The sequence below is a fragment of the Excalfactoria chinensis genome, chromosome 22 (assembly GCF_039878825.1).
Source record: "Excalfactoria chinensis isolate bCotChi1 chromosome 22, bCotChi1.hap2, whole genome shotgun sequence".
Lineage (NCBI taxonomy): Eukaryota > Metazoa > Chordata > Aves > Galliformes > Phasianidae > Excalfactoria > Excalfactoria chinensis.
Genome location: NC_092846.1, coordinates 910,884 through 932,793, shown reverse-complemented (window position 1 = coordinate 932,793; position 21,910 = coordinate 910,884). Strand labels below are relative to the sequence as shown.

The 21,910-nt window shown below is 45.7% G+C and overlaps 1 protein-coding gene across 10 annotated transcripts in view; it reads right to left on the bottom strand.

The window, feature by feature from the left end:
* HIVEP3 (HIVEP zinc finger 3) overlaps positions 1-21,910 on the bottom strand; it is a 207,924-nt gene that overhangs the window by 116,058 nt on the left and 69,956 nt on the right. The gene's annotated exons all lie outside the window — the stretch shown is intronic.

The following is a 21,910-nucleotide window of genomic DNA, read 5'->3' as shown; positions in this document are numbered from 1 at the left end:
CAAAATGCCAGCTGTACACATCAGAAGCATCCCTGAAGCTCCTGTTGCAAAGCATCCCTGCACTGCCCCATGCCCACACTGGGCACTGACAGCACTTTGAGAGCCTCTCTGCAAATAAAACCACCATGAGACCGTAAATGTAGATGTTTGTTACCCCACTGCTTTCTTTTTTAACCTGTGGTGCAATGTTGCTGTAAGAAATTGAATCCTTGAGCATAAAGTATGTGTTACAGCGCTGCCTTATACAGCAGCAAAGTGATTAATTAAAATTTACAAGAGCAATCCAAATGCCTAAACATGTTTCTTGGCGGCAGCTCGCAGGACCCACTGCCAATAACATCTCGAGCTAATGACAGCCCCAAAGTCAACCTCTGGGAGCCATGAAGAGCTTCTGAGCTCAGCCAGTTGGTAACAGGAGAACCGAGAGCTCGGCGATTCCTCAGGAAAACAAAGCACGTGAAGGCAGCAGGGGTTGGGATGGTTGGCTCGCGCTATCCCAAGTCACAAATGCTGGCCCTGGCCCAGGTTTGTACTGAAAACGCCGCGTAAAAAAAGGGACAGAGCCAAGTTTGCATCCAACTGTGGGAGCTGAGCGCTTCCAGGCAGCGCCTAACGCTATGCACAAAGCAAGCCACTCCCTGGGAGAGCTCCTTCTCAAAGCTCCAGAGGACGCTGACATTGATCACAGTCGTTCCCCACCACCCCCAAGCCCATCCGCTGAATATAATCCAATAACTCGACGCTTTGGGTAACCTTTGAAAAGCCAAAAACGGCAATTTCCCAAAGGCAATCCTCAGGACTTTAAGTAGGAGCCAATGAGGTAAATCTGGGGTTAAAGTTGTTGATTTAAATGGAAAAAACAGTCAGGAAAATATCACAGTCAGCTGTGGCAGCTTTACAGAGGTGCAATCCATCGGAGCCGGTCTGGTCAGTGGGAACTGGTTGCATAAATCAAACAAATGAGAGTGGAGAGACTCCTTAACGGCGGCTGCACCGCGTTAGGCTCTTAACAACAGGTTCCCTTCGCAGCAAATAAATGCAAAACTTTTAGCGTGTTGAACTCAGCCACACCGCCTCTTAACCTCCCTTTATTTCAGTGTCATCGCTAAATGATTTCATTGTTTTCAAAGCATAGCAGTTGCTTATTGGTAATGACTTCACCGCCTCGGAATAAACATCGCAGCGATGACTAGGAGTCGTGGAAACACAGCTCATCTATAACTTCATTTTAGACACTTAAATTAGTATGGATCAACTCAGTCCTCCTGGAATCATATTTTCAGCAGCAGTGTCAAAAAGCGAATGAGAAATAAAATGCCTTACCCCAAGTGAAAGTAATGGTGCTGTCCTCTAAAGAGCCCTCCAGCTCCCCCCCCTCCAAATGGAAATCTGTAATGGCACACATCCTGCATTCAGGAAGTAGATCTTTACAGCTCTCATGACAATTTCCTTCATTCTGCCAAGCTACACACACCTGAAAATCATCACCTGCACTTACTGAGGACTCATTGCCTCCGGTTTGACCGCCCAGTGCCCAGCTTACCAAACACACTCGAGATGGGAGAACACTTGCTACTCCTCCAGTCCCTTCTACTGACCCACAACAGTGCCACGGTTTCCATTGGTTATAATATTGAGCAATGGCCCCTATTGCTCTGAAGAGCCCAACAAGTATCATTCAACCCTCATACAAATGTGATAGTGGATATGTTGTGCAAGATCAGCTCCAGCACAGCTGGGAACAGAATCCAGGGCTGATTTAATCCAGCGAATCACCCCCAGCCAGACACACACACACAGGCTGTTCCACCTGCCCTACTGGACCACCTCTCCTTTTGCCACTGTGCTGGGAAGGAGTTGCTTAAGCTGATCAGTAAATTTGCCCTGCCATCCCCTATGTACATAGAATATATATATATATATATATATATATATAAAATATATTATAATATATAATTATATATGATTATATATATAATATATATATTATATAATATATATGATCAGTTTATATTATATATATAAAATATATAATCATATAAAATATATATTATAGAATATTTTATATATATGTGTGTGTGTATTTATGTATATGTATATATGTATATATATTTATATACATAGAATCATAGAATCACCCAGGTTGGAAAACACAACTAAGATCATCCATCCAGTCCAACCATCCACCTATCACTAATATATTTCCCACTAAACTGTGCCTCCCCTCCAGTGCTCCTTAAAAGATCATTTCCTGAGGAGGGCTCAGCCCTCTCAGCACTGCTTCTCACTGCTTTGTCTAAAAATCATCGGAAGCGAGAGACGAGCTTTAATTAAAGAATGTTTATTTGCAAAGCTGAGAAATGCCAAAATTACAGCTGGCTCTACAAGCTTAATTTGTTCCATTGTGCATTTGAACGGGGTTTTAGGCAGATGAAGAGGTATCTTTTGTATTAATTTTTTTTTTCCCTTTTTCTTTCCCCCCTCCTCTCCCCCCCCCCTTTTTATGCATATCTTACAAGACTTCTGCCTTGCTCTGCTCCTGGATGTCCAATGAACAGGGCAAAGCAAGCCAAGAAACCAAAGCTGGTGCTATGTTCTATCAGACAAGGCTGACCTATTATCTAGAGTATCTTAATGTTCTTTTAATGTTGTTTTCATGCAATTGCACTTAAATTGTCAGATAATCCAATTCAAATGGGAATAGTTCCTCTCCTAAACCACAGTTCATTGTCCTTAAAACCCAGGGCCTGCTCAGGGGAGAGAAGCACTAATGACCGACAGCTGGGAGCTTACATGCTTTTTCCCAGTGGGTTTTTAACTCCTTTCCCAGTAGGTTTTTTAACTCTTCAGTTACACACGCTGACCACTGCATTAAAATTTATAGCCTTATTAGGGAACAATTTCTTCTCCAAAAGAGTAGTGATGCGTTGGCAGAGATTGCCCAGGAGTCACCATCCCTGGAGGTGTTCCATTGGGGGATGTGGGTATGGAGGTGATGGGTTGGAGTTGGGTTTGGTGATCTTAGAGGTCTTTTCCAATCTCAATGATCCTATGAAAATCCAGCACGGGCACTAATTCAGCAAAGCCATCAACTGCCCAGAGCTCAGATGTTGTCTGTAACCTCCATATTTAGCAGCAGGCTGGTTGTGCAAGCGCAGATCCTAGATGTGACTAAGTATATGACATAAGTCCTGTTACTTGGGTGTCAACACTTGCAGAATTTGTCTATCTATAGACTCAAAGTCACGCCTGATGTTACTAAGCATCTGCATGTGTACACTTGTGGCGGTTTGCACTGTATTTTCACGCATTATTTCTTGAAACAAGGGGAAAAGTAGCATCAAGTAGGGTACAATCAGATAGGACTATCCTAAAGGGGAGAGGGACTGAGAGCTGAGCCCAGGGATGCGGTGACCCAGATGGGACATGGGAATTCAGGAAGCAGCTCCATATCATGGAAGGAAACCCTCAGCAAAAAGGAACTTCAGGTATTAGCATGCTTTGCCTTGTGATACAAGTGGTACAGATACCCACCTGCAAGGCCCATCTACTGCATTTACTCCAGTTTTCTCCTTGAATGCCTGAACACAAAACTAAAGCAGTTGGAGGAACAGAGCTCTGGAAACCCTATTCTTTGACTACTGGGCCCCAGGAAACCTAGGCAAATTGGGTACCCAGCCTTCACCTATGGAAGGTGGCACAGGCAGACCTGGGGAAGCTTAAATTCAGCACTGATCTGGGTCCTGACACCACAGCCCAATAAATACCTGGGCAAAGAAAACTCTAAGAGGGCAAACAACTATAGGAGATGACAACAGCTGTTGATCACAACAGCAGTTCATCATGATGGCGATTCTCCTTGTGTTCAGTCTTTCCACGTAGGATGGCACAATGGTTTGAGATGCAAGGAACCACAAAGATAATCCTGTTCAAACCCTCTGTCGTGGGTAGGGACATTTTCCACTGGATCAAGTTGTCTCAGAAGCCTTCCTTCCTATGAATTCCTAAGCATTCCTTCCTATGACCCTTAGCTCTGGGGAAATCCCTCTGCTCCATGCAGGACCTGGGGGGTCCCCACTGCCCACCCCTCCTGTGCACTGTCAGGTAGGAGTACTGGCATTTATCACTCCTTTACAAGGGCACCGTGTCAGGAGACCCATTTAAGCTCCATTATAACTCCTTGTGACTGACAAGCAGAGAGTAATGAGTGTCATTGCCTGAGGAAGGCCAGACGCAAAGGAAGCTCTAAATAGACCTGTCAGAGGGATGCTAAAGAGACTCATACATCAGCTAAACCAGCACCTGATACATAAAAATCTTTTAATCTACTGCTGTTTCAACTTTAAATGTTTACCAAGGCCCAGCATCTATAATGCAGCATAGGTAAGACACTTTTTTACTTTATAAATAATCCCAATGACCCTTTAAGTGTATGCGTGGATTTCTTTTCATGAAAAACAAGGAAAAGAGGAGGAGAAAAGGAGCGGCAGGCTGCCAGGGATCTGAATGCTTCAGTAGCTGACAAAAGACAAGAGAATTTGGGCTGATTTTCCTTTTTTTTTTCTCCCCCTCCTCTTTGGAATGATGAATTCACAAGTTGTTATGGGAACTAGCAGCACAGATGATGCCCCAAAGGAGTACTGAAGAATGCCTATAGGATCTGGAGGGATAATAATGTAACGCAGACGTCTGTAATGCGTATGGCCTTCCCCAAAACTGGATGGCAAATGTAACCCAACGCTCACAGCGCACACTGTGTGTGCCAGCAGGAACCCATTGCCCATGCAGCACATCAGCCCCAAACTATGTGGCTGCAGTCCTTGCTAGGGCGGCTCTGGCCCCATCCCAGCCATCAGGACAGCATCCCTCCTTGTTTGTTTATTTATTTTGACAACACATTCGTTTTCCTTCCCACTATCTCACATTTTCCAGGACCTCTGTGCTTGCAGACTGCTGTAATGATGGGGAGGGAGGAGGGAGGCAGCTGGCACCTGCACCCACAGGGCTGGGGATGTAAGCAAGGGACACACAGGGCTCAGGTTTTCCCCTCTGGAAAGCAGCCGAGGCCACAGCTCTGTGCAGACAACACAAGCTTTCTCCTTCCTTCCAGCCTCCCCTCAGTGCAGGGTGGGGAGGGATTGGACCTTCAGCACAGCTGATGGCTTTCCCAGCACCAAGCAAGCAAAAGCCCTTGGGTTGTTTTCTAAATGGGAAGATTTTGTTTGGGAACACCTTCACGCTGGTTTGCTTTCTCAGCGAGTTATAACACAGGCTGTGAGGAAGAGCAGAGCTCATATTCCATGGGTCACACCTAAACACAGGGTTTATAGATAGAGCGGGTGAATTGGATCTATAGGGGATACCCAAACCTAGGCAAACATGAGTTACAGCAGTCACGCGATGATCTCAACTTCAGATAGTGTTTGTAGCACATGTGACTGCACATACTGGTCAGATTAGGAACATTCTCCAGCTCAAATGGATGGGTCAGATCACCACAGCCATGCAGAATACCCGGGACAAGCCCACAGATACTGGGAGTTTCCAAAGCAAGAGAGACACATGCACATCTTGAAAAGCACTCAGCATACAGAGTGTTGCCATAGAAGATGCAGGATCCCAGTAGGAGCCCTGAAACATTGCTGAGCTCTGTGAAATGCACTCTGAGAAGCACTGCCAGCATTCACCTGCATAGCCCTGAACCTGTCCCCATGCAATGACAGCATACAAGACATCCTGAGACCATGGGAAAATGCTAAATGATGTTCAGTCCAACTCCAGCATCACCTGCACTCTGAGGCCATCAGCCTGTGGTTTGCCAGCTGTCCTTTCGGTGTGTGCCAGGAGAGGGCTCTTGGTCTCCTTCTCCTTTGTAACCTTCAGCACACCAAAACTTATAGACTGCATCACAAGAGCAGAAAATGCTCCCTGCACCACAAGCTTGGAGAAGCCACACTAAGGAGCCCCATTGACTTGTGCACAGAACAGAATCATCCGTGATTCTGTTTTGTTTTTGTTTGTTGTTGTTTTTAACTAATGTACTTAAAGACCTTTCCTGAAGCCTGGGAGAAATGGAGATCTGAGGGCTTTGAACACAGTACCTGCAGTTTGCATTTACCCGGTGATTTTCTGGTGCATCTTGCCAAATTTCTGGCTGTGCTCTTCCAGAAGGTAATAAAAAGCCTGCACCGTGCTTTCTCTGCAGAACCACTTAATGGGGTTAGGAGGGTTTGTTCTCAATTTCACATTAACTCCAAGCATACTCTCAGTGCTTGCTGTGCTCTCCACTCCGCCCTACACTCTGAGCCCTTCCATGTACTTTTCATCACTTCCATTCCATTCTCTTAGAAAGAGAATCGTTAAAAAATGGGGAAATTCCATTCTAGATGGGGTTCAATGATAAATCAGCATCTTGGCACCAACACTACTCAGGAGTTGGGCTCGATGACCATTGTGATTCCTTTCCAACTTGGGATATCCCATGACTGTAGGATGCTTAGATCCATAGTCCTCAGACCCTTCCCACCGGAGGGTAAGAACAAGCTAACATAACACATAATGTCTGGAAATTCAGTGTTCAGACTGAACCCTTACCAAAACTTGTTCACCTATAGATGAGCTCCTCACATTGATGCGTTGCTGTGCCTTTGGGCACATCAGCTGTAAAAGTACAAGCTGCCCCAAGGAAAGGAAGCTCCCCAAGGAAAGGAAGGAGTACAGGCCATTTCCAGCTATAGTGGACATCTCAGGGTTACAAAGACACTGCTCCATTCTCAGACACAAGGCTTTATCCAAGTATGCCAGGTTTCTTTACAAGCCCAATTTATCACTAGAGACAGTAGTTAGTGAAAGAGTATTAAACTGTGCCACAGAGGAAAATATAACAGCCTTCAGAAAGCAGCCTGGCCTTTGAGAGTAGGGGCACTAATGAGGGATTTAAATGCTTCTGCTTGATCGCAGCGCCTCTGCTATAAACAGGACAGCAATGTGTCACCCTGGGCACCAACCCCCTTTTAATTATACCTGCTGCACGACACGGATCATAACGTAAAAGGGAAGGAGAGGCAGCTCATAAATCACTTCCTTTATCAGTGCGGGTATCACATGAAGAGGATTGAAAGGAAAAGCCAAAAGCTGAGATCCTGGGTGCAACCTAGAGTTTGCACTGATAATGCCCAGCAGTCTGAAGGGACATTGCATTCCCTTGGAAGCACTCCAGAGCAAAAACCACCCAAGACCACAGTGCTCCCCTGCCACCTGCAAAGCAGGCTTGTGTTCCTTCTAAAAGCTCAACACAGAGTGAACAGGCAAGCTTCCACCTGACTGTTCCCAAAGACGGGATAAAGGAAGAGTTTCAGCGCTGCCTTCCAAGCAAGCAGCCCTTTGTAGAGATGGGAGGGTGGGTAAAAATAACTTGTAATTAGAGTCTAATGAATCAGCACCAGTTGTCTAGCCAACAGCGCACCAGCTCCCATGTGCTCGCTCGTCGCCTGATGTTCCTTTCATCATGCAGGAGCAGCACGCTGGAGGATTCATGCTCACTGCCCCCACAAATGTTTTTCCTTGCACTTGCAAGGCTCAAACTCCATTTCATCCCAGATAGAAACAGGACACAGCTTTACCAGATGAGGAAGCCCAAACCACCAGCAAACCCACCCTGCTCACAGAGCTGCTACACCTGGAAGCACATGAAAGCAGCTGCAGCTCACCCTGCCTTACTCATTTGCAGAGGTTTGCTGCAGCCAAGAATTGAGCTTCGTCAGCAAGGGCAAGCATTCTCTGTGGCACAGTGGGAATCAATTCAAACTACCCCAAAATTCCTTGGCAGCAAGCCCTGAGCTTCACGGCTGCATTAACTGAGTGCAACTCCACAAAATGCTTCTCATTCCCACCCTGCCTTCAAAATACCCACACACAGCTTGGTGCCAGCGTGCTTTGGGACGCGGTTCTGCAGGGGGAAGGAGGACATCGTGGCTTCCTACAGGGTGGTGGAAATAAGGAGGCACAAGAGATGCATCTTGCCACAGCTCAAGCAATGAGAGCTCTGCGATATGGGAATCAAATCCCTTTGCTGATGGATGCGGAGCAAATTTGCAATGTTTGCAAGGAAGAAAAAATATAAGATGCTCCTGCTCTAACTGCAAATTCCTCCTGAGATATGAAAATTAAGCTGGAGTTTTTTCCTTCTTTCATCCTAATAAATTTTGTATTAGAGACCATTTCTAAATCTTTCATTTAGTGGTCTCAGCTGGGCCAGAGGAGAAAACTGATTTTCAACTGAGAGCACAACCCAAAATAAAACGAAAATCGGGTTTGGTTAAGAAAGAACAGAAAGAGTTGTGAAAAAAATGTTGCTTTCTTGACTTCCACTTCGCTTTATAAATACCAAGACTAACAAAACATCAGAAGCTGCTTTTGCTGGAGATGAACTGAGTATTTTCAGTCCAGGTCCACATCCAGCACGGGTCAAATAACTGATGTTTCAGACATGGCCATGGCTATGGCCCAAACTCCTATTCCTGATTTCAACCCCTTCCTTCCAGCTCTAGGCATGGGAAGGTCATTGCCATGCCTTGGCTATGACTGTTGTATTGAATGGGCACAGGGAAAAGAGAGCCCAAGGAATGTGAGAGTTTCTTGGAAGGCCTCATCACACTGCACAGGACAGAAAGCTGCTTGAGTGGTATTGAGGGGTGTCCTGGGGACCCCAGATTTTGGTGTAGATCTAAGAAATTGGTAGATTTAATTTCAGGCTAATACATTTCTCTTATTGTACATAACGCTCCTGAGCCCCCACCAATGTTTTTCTGAACACATTATCTTCTATGCCAGATTATATCTGAGATAACAGCCATCTACTACGTCGTATTACTCAGTGCACTCTGACTGGGCAAACCATATTCACAGTAATGCTTTTTGAGTTTGGGGTTTTTTTGAGTCCACTTGGTTAAGGTATGCTAAAAACAGACCCCACAGAGAGATTCAGATAAGCATTAGCCATTAGTTATATTGCTACAAAGCACATGATCCAAAGAGGAAGCTTAAAATAAGCATACAGGTTGGTTTCTCACTTTCAAGCTTGTTATTTTTGGCTAAATTCCCTGCATTTGTTTTAGAGCAAAGACCAGGTCAGAAGCTGACATCCCAGTGGAGCAAAGCATTTTCCTTTTCTCTTCTCTCTCTTCTGATCCTCCCTTGTTCTACAGCAACAAGGCCAAAAGCTATTTCCATGGCAAGGAAGAAGGTAAATGCCATGCAGTACTGCTTTTTATTCAATAGAAAATGGCACCGATAGAAGAAACTTCAGGAGCTGATGCCTGGAAGGACCAGAGCAAAGCCATGTGCAGCCATGGGAGGTGGGGTTCAGGGCACTTCTATGAAGCCCAGGTTGCAAGCTTCAGCTAAAAAGACCCAAACAAGACACAGACAAAATACCAGGTTTTGTTGGGCTACAAGTCACATTTAACTTATTCTGTGTTCTCCTCCTCAAAAACTCAAGCATCGCTTCCAACACGAGTGTCACACCTGATGGGCTCTGCTGGCTTTGCAATGGTATCTGCTTTGGGACACAGCAATTAGACTTTGGGATACTACAATTAGGCACCAGACTGTTCACCTCTGTCTTGCCTGTGTCTGTGGAAAGAGCACCCTCAGGTTACAGTAGCTATGGTTTGTATACTGAGAGTAGGAGGGATCCACCTTGGACTGTTTCATAGAGTCATAGAATCATTATGGATTATTATGAATCATTCTGATATAAGGGAATAGAGCTGTGAGGGGTCTGGAGCACAGTGCTATGAGGAGTGGCTGAGGGAATGGGACGGGTCCATCTGGAGAAGAGAAGGCTCAGGGTAGACCACATTGCTGAGGTCTTTTCCAACCTTGGTGATTCTATGGTAGTATGATTAATTCTGGAAAAGGTCACAACTATCATCCAGCCCAACCCACCCTCACCATGTCCACTATCCATGTCTCTTAATGTCACATCTCTACTTTGCACTTGAGCAGTTTTCAGTCTGTGTCAGCACAAGTGCAGATGAGCATCAGCGTATGAAGCTTCACATCAGCAGCCAAGCCCTCAACTCTTGAAGTAACCAAGAGACCAACGGGCTTAAAATCCAGATTTGGGATTTGTTGTGCAGAACCTAAGGCCAAACAAAAGCAGCTGTTGGGAAATCTTGAGAAAAACAGAAAATCTGAGTCTGGTTAGCTCAGTTTCAGGCCAAATTGTGACATCACGTCTCACAGGTCTCCTCACGGAATAAGATGTTCTTTTTCTGGACTCCTAATAAAGAATTTTAGCCCTGAATAGAGAAGAAATAATATGGGAAAACACTTGTAATGCCTCTTTATGAAGATTACACATGGCATGCCCAGACCATCTCCTTTGCATGGGCTCTGTGCCCACCTGAATGCATCCCCACATGTTGAGTGACACAATGACGGGGTTGTTAGAGCACCAAACAGAGGAGACTAAAAAATAACAGAGAACAGGGACAGTATTTGGCCTCAAGCAAGTAAGGATGACAACGGGCAGCTCTTCTCAAAATGTGGAAGCAAAGTTGATGGAGAAAGGTTGCTCACCCTAGAAGAAGGATGGTGACAACTCAGCCCAGTAGACGATAAGAGCAAGAAGATGGGGTGGAGGTAGGATGTTTGCAAGCCAAGCAAGGGGTACAGACAGGCTATAACTGCTTTCATTGTGTTATTAATGTTTTGTACCTTCAAGGAATGATCTGATCTACTTTGGTTTGGGCACCTTTTGCCCCCAAAACTGTCCCTGCTCCCCAGCCCATCCTGTAAGTGCTGGGACTGTCCCCAGCTGCCCCAGGATGCTGCCACCCCATTAGCAGTGAGAGAGCAGAGAGGTGCAGAAATGCCACTGGGATGTGGCAAAAACTTGGCACTGGACAGGGACCACCTGGAAACAGACAGGGAGGAATCTCAGACACAGCGAGCCATTGGAGGACTGGTGCAAAGCACTAATCCAACACAAATTTTATCATTTCCTGGAGGAAACCCACAAGTCTGCATGTTTGTGTGTTTGTAGGAATGACAGAGAGAAGCTAGAGCAAAATATATGATGATCATAACAGCAGCATCTTTCTCTCTGCATGTATTAAAGTAACATAAGGCCAAGATCTCGCCTCCTTCAAGAGTTTTGACAGTGCCTTAGTCACCATTAAGATACTGATGTGGCATTATTTTCTCCCTAAGCCCCCTAATTTGCTCTCAATTCATTGTTCATGGGATTAAGCCCTTTTTTTTTTTTTTTTTTTTTAATGAAAACACAAGAAAAGCTCAGTGACAGGAGGATGAAGGAAGTCTGTGCTATTCACCAGCCACCCAGCCACCCACATGCTATCTTAATTCATCAGCAGACAAAGCCAGCTCTTTGTCTTTGCAGCTCCTTCTATGCCATTCATTCACGGTGAGATATCGCTCCCAGTAATCAGAGCCTGCCTATACTAAAGGGGGGGGGGGGGGAGAGTGGGGGGGAAAGAGACAAAAACCATCTAATCAGGCCTTAGACTTAGCCCCATTGTCACGAAGACAGCTCCTTTTTTAAAAACAATGTATATATAGCAATAGATCTCTATTAAGCACCCTTTGCATGCAAAGTTAGACAGTTCCTTATATAACATGCGGGCAGCACGAACATTTCTGCACATACAAGATGCTTTGCCACTCATAACGAAACAGATGAGTGTCAGGAAAACAACCATAATTCCCCCAAAACTACTAAAGAAAGGATTCCCATAGCTCAAGGTTGCTTTAACCTTTGCATCTTCCAATACTTTGTTCTTAATGAGCTACATATGTGGTTTGCAACTGCTAAGGGGTTAATCTCTAACCATTGTTTTAATTGGATCAACAATTGGCCTTTCGCCACTTCCTTTGGAAAATTATTCCACGATCTAATAGAAATCAGTGCCAGAAAGTATTTTCCTGAGAGTACGTGCCAGAGGAAACACTATGGGAATAGATAACGACCCAAGTTTCACAAGGATCAAATATTGCAATTATTATCATCAACAGCCAGAGCCATGACAGCTAGAACTGCATGCGGTCACACTTCCAAGGCTGCAACAGCTTGGGAACGAGCAGCTAGTGGAAAAACTTACTTAAAAAAGGGAATCTTGAACCAATGGAGAAAACGGGAATATGCAAAAGCAATCGCTAAATTCTAGTTGTGCCATAACGCTTAACAGAGGTGCAAGCACAGGCAGTATGAAGATCCAATGCTTAAGGTATTTTCTTAGTGAGAGGGGTTAAATGTGGCTGAGCACTGTGACACCTCTAAAGTAGCCCTTAGATTTCACATTGCTCCATGTGCCTCAGCCCAAACCTGGTAAGAAAAACACCCTAAATTCCCATGTGCTGCTTTTTGCTGGAACTTACTAAATGACACAAAAAAAAATAAAAAATAAAGAAAAAGCAAAAGAAAATTTAAAAAAAAAATAAATAAATCCTATCAGAACAGAATATCTTGTGTAACTTTTAACTGTAACAGAAGTGTCACTCCTTCATCTCGAGGAAATCAAGTTCTCATATGCCTGCAGGCATCGCCCCAGCACCGCACACTTGTGCAACTCACCCAGTGCCTCCGTATGGCTCAACACGTGCTGTGCTTCACAGGCAGCTCACGTGCTGCACATTTGCTCAGCAAAAGCCATTCTTCTGGATGGAGTCTGGTGACCTTACGTTGAGCCCATAGGCGTCAGGAGAGGGAGTGCATCAGCAGTGAAAATGCCTTTGAGACAGATTTTTGCAGGGCTGTTTTCTTTTTAAACACTTGCTGTACAGACGTCACTGTATTCTGAATGATGGCTGGCATAATGGTCTTCCCATTATAATCTCTGTAAAGTGGGCTAGGAATACGCACACACGAATGCATACATGAATAGAACATCTTGTTTTTTATCCTGTGCTACGTGTGTTCGTTTGTGTGTCTCATTACACAAGCAAGGGTTCACCGATGTGAGCAATCAGATCCTAAACATGACATATATGTTTTTGTTTTTAAAATGGTACACACACACACATGGGCAATTTCTGGCACTACGCACATGGCTGCCCTGCATGCAATACTGGGAAAGGAGGAATGTTTTAAGACATCTTTACAAAGCTGGTATCACTGACACGCAGTCTGGAGCTGAGGTTGAGAAGGTCTGAATTTTAAGAGAGAAATTTTGCTGCCCTGGGAAAAACCAGAACTTCTGAAACAACTTCTGAGAAAGTCCCTTTGGTTCCCCTTTCTCTAGCCTTCCTACCATGGACCCAGCAAGTCAAGACCATACGAGAGGACACCTGAGCAGCAGTGGTCTTTTGATGACCCACGGGTTTGATTATGAGCAAAAACTCCCACTAGCTCTTTGCATAACCTCAGTCACAGCTTTGGCCTCAGCTGACTGCAGCCTGGGCTGTTTGCTCTATCCCTTCTTCTTAGCCAAGGGCTCTTCTGCAAGTCCCAGCCCCTTGGATAATTCCCCATGGAACCATGTTCCTCATTTCAAGATGAAAACTCAACCTGGGACTTTAGGGACAGATCGCTTGCACAGGTTTCAAGCCAGAGGAATAAGCAGATGAGCTTAGGGCTGATAAAGAATGCCCTTAATTAGTTCCTCAAGCCTTGCTTTGTGTTCGTGCTTCACCAAGGGCTGAAACTCTCTGCTGGCACTTTTGAGGCATTCTCATCTACAGGCAGAAAGGCTAATTATTAATTAAAGCATACCAGTGCTAAGTAATGCCGGCATATTTCCTTCTGTCATACAGCTGCTCTTATTTGCTATATCCTGTATCTATAATTAACACCATCCCAATGCTCTGCTCTTTGCATCAATAAAACAGAGGTGGTGGGATGTAACTGAGTCATTCACTCCTTTGCCACTCAGTGGTACCCTGACATTCTCTTCCCAAAAGGACATCTGAGCTCAGCAACAGTAGAAAGGCCCTGAGCCACTTCAGTAATAAAAAGATTACAAGCTTGAATACACTTACATATGTTTGTCTCAGAGAATAAGCAAATGGCAGAACTCTCTCTGCTAAGAGCAGCTGTTGGGATCCACGCAGCTGGATGAGCCCGGCCCATGCTAGCAGCATCTAAACGTGTGTGTGTGCCATCCATTCTCCCTATGGGCTCTAACATGAACCTGGTATTTCTCATCAGTTCCTAACAGGGGCAATGTCTCTGCACCCATTCTGCAGGCAGGGAAAGGGAAGCACAAAGCAGATGAATGAGTTGAGAGGAGTCAAGTCATGTACAGTTGGCTATAAGCAAACCCCAGCAAATCTTGGCTTCATTACCATTAAACAATTATTCAGTGCCTTCTCATGAGCAACTCCTTCAAAAGGCAAACAAACACTAGCTTGGATGGTATCAAAAGAGCCTCAATTCTGCAGAACACTTAAAGAGATGAGAATTGTTGGGTCAATGTTTTTCTCAAGAAGTTAAGACTCATCACCAGCATGGAATAATGGAATAACTGCACCTCTGGTTTTTGGGGGATTAAAAGAAAAAAAGAAGAAATCAGACAGATCAGCCTGAAAATCACTAGGAAAAAATCTTACTGCTGTGAAGAGGAGAGCCTCTGTAACCCCGCTGCTATGGGAGGATGATGGGAGGGGAGGAGAGGAACCACCGGGCTATGAAAAAGGAGAGTTGTCAAAGCCAGGACAAGACTGACTGTGTATTAATTCCAGTGGGAGTGGAAAGGAAATAGCTCCTGGCTTTTGCAGCTGGTGGGAGCTCCTATGCACAGAGCGTACTGCACGCGGGTGAACCAGGAGCACCCTCGGGATGCAGAGCTGCTGCCAAACCCTGACTGCAAGCGGGGGTGGAGAGGGTTAGAGACAAAGAGCAAAAGGTGGAGAGCAAGTCGTCAGCCAGGAGGGCAGGAATCAGACCTGCACACAGCCAGCTGCAGGGAGCGTTCTACCCTGCAGGTTGGTCAGTCCCTCCAGCAAACCACAGGGACAAAGAACTCTTTAGAACTCACTTTGGGGCACGGACAAGGTATGCAAAGCCTTTCAGTTTCCTGATCCCTGCAGCAGGCACAGCTAAGAAGCAATGCACAGGCAATGCAACACTCCTCTCATTTGAGCCTAAGAAACCTACACATACACAGTGACATCTGAGGGCTAGAAAGTGCTGTAAGTACCCTTAGGAGATGAAAATCTCTGCAGGGTGGTTGCAACCAGCCCCCAAGCAGTACAGATACATACCAGCCTGGTGGGATGACACAGGCTCCCTCTCCATTGCATTCAATGAGGACGGACCAGTCAAAGCCAGAGGTCCACACCAGGCCACTTTCTGTTCCACAACTCCCATGTTCTGCTAAAGTTAAAGGATCCTGCTTGGATCCTGTAAGTCTATGTCTGTATATAACCACATTGCATTCACTGATTGAGAAAATCACAGCCTAACAGCAAGGGAAAGATGGGAAAACTCACACAGCTTGCCCACACACTGATGGGAGGCAGAAGGCAATTGCTTCTCCCAAAATAAGACTTCAAAACCAACCAGCCAAAACTGCAAAACAATCAGGGACCCGAAAGTCACATGTGGCTCTTTGTAGCCCTCTCTCACCACAGTGAGAGCACCCAGCATCCCCTGATCAGATCTACTTTCTTTAACATTTGCATGCATGCCTCCACGCATCCCACACCCATCACCTAGTTGGGTGAAGGATCTGAGAGAGAACCACCATTCAGCCTTCCCTAGATGATTCAGAGCCTAAGGTCAAACACCAAAGCACCTATTCCATTTGCAGAAGTATATATGAAAGCTTATGTCAGAAAGTTTTATATCCCTCCCTCCTTCAAAATCCTTTTCATTCTCTGTCAATGTTGGTTTCAGAGGTGATGGAACCAGAGCTGGCTTTAGCATACAACAATCCAACACCACACTGTATCTATCCCAGAGGAACACTACGATAGATGGAACCCAAAGCCATAGACTAAAAAAATCAGAGAATCATACAATGATTAAGGTTGGAAAAGACCACTCAGATCACCTAGTCCAACCATCAAGCCATCATCACCATGCCAACTAACCCATGTCCCTCAAACAAAATAACTCAACAGACCCTTTAAGATGGCCCTAGAACTAAGGGCTTGTCTTTAAGGGTTGGACTCAGACTTTGACTGTTTGACTAGATGATCTTCATGGTTTTCTTCAACCTTAACAATTCTATGATTCTAGGGGATGCCAACTGTGTGTATGAATAGAAGGACAGCGTGATGAGGACTTGCAAGAACTGATTCTCTTTGAGATTCTCGCTCTGCCAAATGCAGTTGAAATTGGCCAACAGGTGCCAAAGGCATGAGGAAGAGACTGATAGACAGCATGACTGCCAAAGCCTCCGTAAGAAACCAAGCTAAAACGTGTTAAAATGTCTCACTGGTGCTTAGGTGGATGTGTGAGATTTGGGGTAGGCACAAGAAACAGGTTTGTTGCATAAGCTAGAAAAAGCTGTAGTCAGTTCATTGGCGAGGCTGCACTTTTAGCACCCATTTTTTTCTCCAATCTTTTATTCAAATTACTTCCATAAAGCTCTACCAGTACTCATAGGCAGGGCTCAGTTTTGCACCCATCTTCCCTTCCAACTCATCCTCCGAGGCCAACTGAAGATGTAAATTCTCCTTGGGGGTTCATCCCACGGTCTGCAACAGTGATGGCAGAGACAGAAGCGATGCCAATGCCCCATTTCTTGAGGTGCACCCAACAACTTCCTCAGCACTGAGCACAGGCACCCAAGGGAGCAGAGGGTGGAGAAGAGGGAGGTAAAGAACATGAAGAAAAGGGAAATTTCAGACTGGGACGCTCAGTTTGCGTGGTGAAATCTACTGCCAAGGTGCAAACACATAAATGGAACTACAGCGGGGATTAGGAGTATTATTAATTCATATTCCACTTAGATTATTATTTAAAAGTACTGTCTCAGTGCAAGCATTGCTAGACACTGTTCATTTGTTTCTCTCCAAGAGCCACAAGAAGAAAAGAGATTAGGTAATTGCAATGCGAGAAAGAAATACAATCAGTGATTTTATGAAATCTAGCCTGTCTCAAACCACAGTTTTGATATTGTTCATAAACACCATCTGCAGACTCGCTTTATAAACAAACATTACATTTCTATTTTGTAAAAATATCATTTCCTAATGAAAGGAAGATTTTCTTTTGTTTGAGGAACCAACAAACCCGGAATCGTTCTCATTCTCCTGCTTAGCAGCTCAATGCTTCTGCCTAAGATTTCTGAGAAACAAATTTGATCTGACGCTCATGGAGCGAGAGAAGTTACTAGAGGGAGACAGATGCTAACCTGAACGGTTCACAATAGCGTAAATAGTACATAAACACTTGGAGAAGGGTGTACAAGTTCCTGCCTGATAGCAAAGAGGTTCCTTCAGAAGATGCAGCGATCCATTTTCCAACATTATGCTGAGCGTTTGGTGCTCAGGTTGTTGATCACACACACAGACATCAACACTCCTACAGCACTTCCATGTTAGCTCACAATCTTAGCTCACATATGAGGAACACAGTCCACTCAAGTCTCAGGCCCAAGTAGCTGAGCAGACGTTCAGTCAGCAGTGCTGTGCTGCTCATGGGTCTTTAAATTGCTTTTTCAGACTCAAAGGCTTTGTCTCAGTTCCTGCACCGCAGAGAAACCTCAATGGGAAACTTGAGTTGGTCTCCTCTTTACTACTTGTTGCTTAATATATCCAACCAAATCACCTTTCCTCTTTCCCCTTTGGTTACAACACTTTTCATCTTTCTTCCGAGGTAAACCAGCCTTTTTTTTTTAGCATCTTAGCTCTCCTGTCTGCCACTGTCAGTGACACTTCATGACAGCATAAATGACAGCAAGCCAAGAGAGCACAGACTTACATCTCAAACCCTCCAATAAGACTGATTGTTATTGTCTAGCCTGCATTTTGTGCACCAAGTACTTTCTTTGCTTTCCTCAGCAACAAGCAGAGCTGTCCAAGCAGCGCTCAGGTCTCCTCTGCAAAGCTCTGAGCTACAGCACCAGCACAGCCTGCACTCCTGCACACAAGCAGAGAATTTCCTTTAAATTCCCTTCAGAAAACACCTCTGCCCATAACTGAACTTCTCTTTCAATGCATTTGTACATTTTGCTAGCAGCCAAGCACCCACTCGGAGTATCTTCAGGAGTCTTGAATGAGCACCCATCTGTCCCGCTGACTAATTTCAATTGCAGTTCTCATTTTGCTCAAACACTTCCTCTCCCCACGGCTCGCTGACTAACAATGCCTCCTCTTTATTATCGAGAAGGAGAAACCTGGAGGAGTAAGCATGCCCCCATAGGGCTGAATACAACCTAAAATTCAGAGGGGGTTTCCCACATTCAGTATCCATTTATTACGACCCGTGACATTTCGCATCGATATCCGATCCAGGTGATTCATTAAGCAGAGGAGCAAACAAATCAAGCCTCTTATGGTGAGTTGGTCCCCTCGTAATACTTCAGAGGAGGGATGTTATTGATACACCTCAATGCCAGATATATAATAAGGCATCATTCCTCTGTCATTATCGCCAAAAATAACCGGTGTGACTGCAGCACGCTTTGTTCCCAGCTACAAACTGTTTCATTTACGGAGTGCTGTGATCACTGCAATGTGGGAGAGAGAGAGAGATCGCTGCCTCTTTCACTTACACACACCCTGGGCACTCCACGGAGGAAGCTGAAAGTAATTGATGGGACAAAGCTGACTCACAGGGTGCCCTGGGTGACTACATCACAAAGCACACCGCCCCGTGCTGAGCTGTGCTGAGCCTTCCAGCTACGTGCACTCGCAAGATAGGCATCAGTTTGGTGACTGCGAATGGTAGCTTCACCATAGGGCTGTCCCACACCCAACCAAGAAGTTTTTGCACCTCTGCAGGAGGGCAGTAGCACTGGGCAGCGTCAGAATCACACGATCCATAGACATTTTCTGAAAATGAGGTCATTTCCAGCACACAGAGGCACATGAGGCATTCGTTCCCAGAAAATATATCATGCTACGCTAGGGGGGGGGGGGAAAAGGACAGAAAAAGATCACTCTAGCTCTTGACTTCATGACATCACATTTGGAGGGGGTGAGGGAAATCTTTCACAATCTGCTCCTCAGAGCAGTGCCCCGTGCTTGCACGCAGCACCGAGTGATCCTGCTTCCCTCCCCTGCCTCCCAAGTCCACAAAGCAAAACTGCAGTGCAGACAGCACCTCTCTGGATTCACACAACCTGTTGGCAATCTTCACATCTCTCCTGCCACCCCATGTCAGAGAAAACAGGTGATAACCACCCCCCCATCCCTACATGTCCACATAGGATCCATCAGCTGTGGGATAAAGTCCTACATGTGTCTTCCGGGCAGAGAAGTGGGGTTCTGCTGCGGTGAGGATGCTCTTTCAAGAAGCGAAAGCACTTCAAGGAACGCAGCTGTTTCCTTGCCTTCCCCAGCAGGTCCAGAAAACACACAGTAACTGGTTTTAGTGGGAATTACAACAACTGCCTGCACTTTCTGAAGCACCTTGACATAGAAAAAGGCTCCATTATGTATGCTACAAGGAAACAGACACCACGGAATGTGCGTTCTGGCTTCTTCCATGCGGAACAACCTGGTTATGTGGGCTTTCCCATGACTACCTGAAGGAGTGGGCTACCCAGCATCTCTGTGATAACCTCTCCACTGATCTGTAAATCCAGACAATATGCAATTGATGGCAAAGTAACGAGGAAAAGAAACTCAGAAACAAGCACTGCTTGGTAGAAAGGCACCCACCTGCCTTTCTCACCCTCCCCTGCCTTGCACTGAAAGCATGGGGCTGGTCTGCTCGCACATGCATGCCCTGCAGCATGTCCTACAGAGATCAGGCTCCAGGCAACCTCCCAGCTCTGGATTTTTGGTGTTTTCCTACCAGAAATGCCTTCTGTGAATCACCTCCACCCCATGGTGGCAAAGTGACATAAAAACCGAATCACGGGATCACGATTTCACATCACCCATGGGCAGGAGGGGAGCACGGATAAATGAATGCTCCTATTCAGAGCAGGGTGGGCCCATAGGAGAAAGCTTCTGAAATTAGACAGTGCTCCATCACCGTCCCTTCTTTGCCAGCAAAATTAAGTTGTCACCAAAAGGCTGCTGCCATTTCAGGCTCACCCCCTGTGGCCACCCTGGCTGCTGAGGACATCTCTGTCCTTGCTGTCACCCTTCCTTCCTCATGGTATATGACACTTCTAACCTCCAGTCTCTGCTCTCCACTGACAACACTGGGCAGATAATTAGAATAAAAGGCTGAACGGCAATAAAAAGCATTTCAAACACTAGGGGAAAAAAAGCAGCTAAAGGTTCTGCAGGAGATACATCACCGCCCATCTGCAATATCAGTATGTCAGCGTCTGTCTGCCACAAACATTAGTCCATAAAAACAAAGGGATAAATCAATGGACCTGTACACCCAGGCATATTATCTCAGAGAACACTGCAGGGCTGCGGAGCACCCTCTTTATTTGCTCAGCCAGAGCCATTCACTCTGCTTACAAGGCAATGTTACAGGATGAATTATCTTGCAAGTGCCTCACTATATCACCATATAAGCTTGTACACCCTATGACAGCAGTTATCAAGTAACTTGGCATCTGAGCAGTTTGCTGTCCTGCTTATTGGCAATCTTCACATTTGTTTGCTTGCAAATGCCCCAACCCTCGTCCTCCTGCAGCCCCGCAGCACCTCCTCCCAGCAGAGTTCCCAGCACCTTGCTGGGGGCAAGGAGCTCCAGCCTCCATCCCCAGCACTGCTCAGAGTGATGGAAGACCATGGTCAGCCTCCATCAACACGATGCAAGAGACGGCAGAAGCAGCTTTCCCCCTTAGAACTGTTTTACCACGCTCTGCAATCAGAATTCTTCAGCCCCCAAGCAAGCCTGGCTTTACCCATCTGACCTTGCCCACGGGCTATTTAATCTGCTCTGAATTCTAGCCTAGAGAAACCAAATTTCCTTTATTCTACCTCTTTCTAAAAGAGCCAACTTGAAATTTTGCTGAAAAACACTGCAGTGTTCACCTTCCCCTCTATGGGGCTGCCCAGGACCAAAGCAACAAAGCCTGGTGCTGAGATCCCATTGGAGCCCCTAGGGTTCCCACCAGGCAAAACGGAGATGGTGCCAGACCACAGCTCTGATACACACACACACACATTGGGGTCCTGTTTCAGGAAAGGCAACCAAAAAGAATGAGTTTTGCATAATGACGTGCGAGGGGAGAAAAAAGGAAGCAGGACCCGCTATAATTAGAAAGTGCTTACGCCCCCGAAGGCGGTTGCCTTGGCCCACGCATTTCATCACAAGCAGGAGCTCAGCTATATTTACCTGCTGTCAGAAGTGTTTGACTCGAGATGGGACGCAGAAAACCCCACCAGGATGTGGTGAGAGCGAAGGGAAGTTCACAAGATGTGATCTTTAACTGACATCACTCTGAAGCACATCTGAAACTCAGATGCTTTTGGGGGTTGGTTTGTGTTTTGTGTGTGTTTTTTTTTAAGGGCAAGTTCCTTTGAAAAAAAAAAGAAAATCAAAAATAAAAAGGGAAAGAAAAAGGAAGAGAAAAGAACGTGTTCTTAAAAATAGCTGCATCAATAGCACAATGCAGGGGCAGGAGGGATGTTTGCTTAGCAGCTGAGCCCTTCTGAACCTGATGGGAAGGAGGACCATGTGCCCACCGCAGTGCAGTGCTGCCAAGTGAGCCCTGCTGGGCATAAAGCATGACCCTGGTGACATCTGCCCATGGGTTCTGCACTTCAGATCAGGTGGAAATCACCATTTAAAGCTTCACAGATGATGATATACAAGGAGCAATAAGGGAAGAGCTCTCAGCACACTGCTGGGGGCAACAGG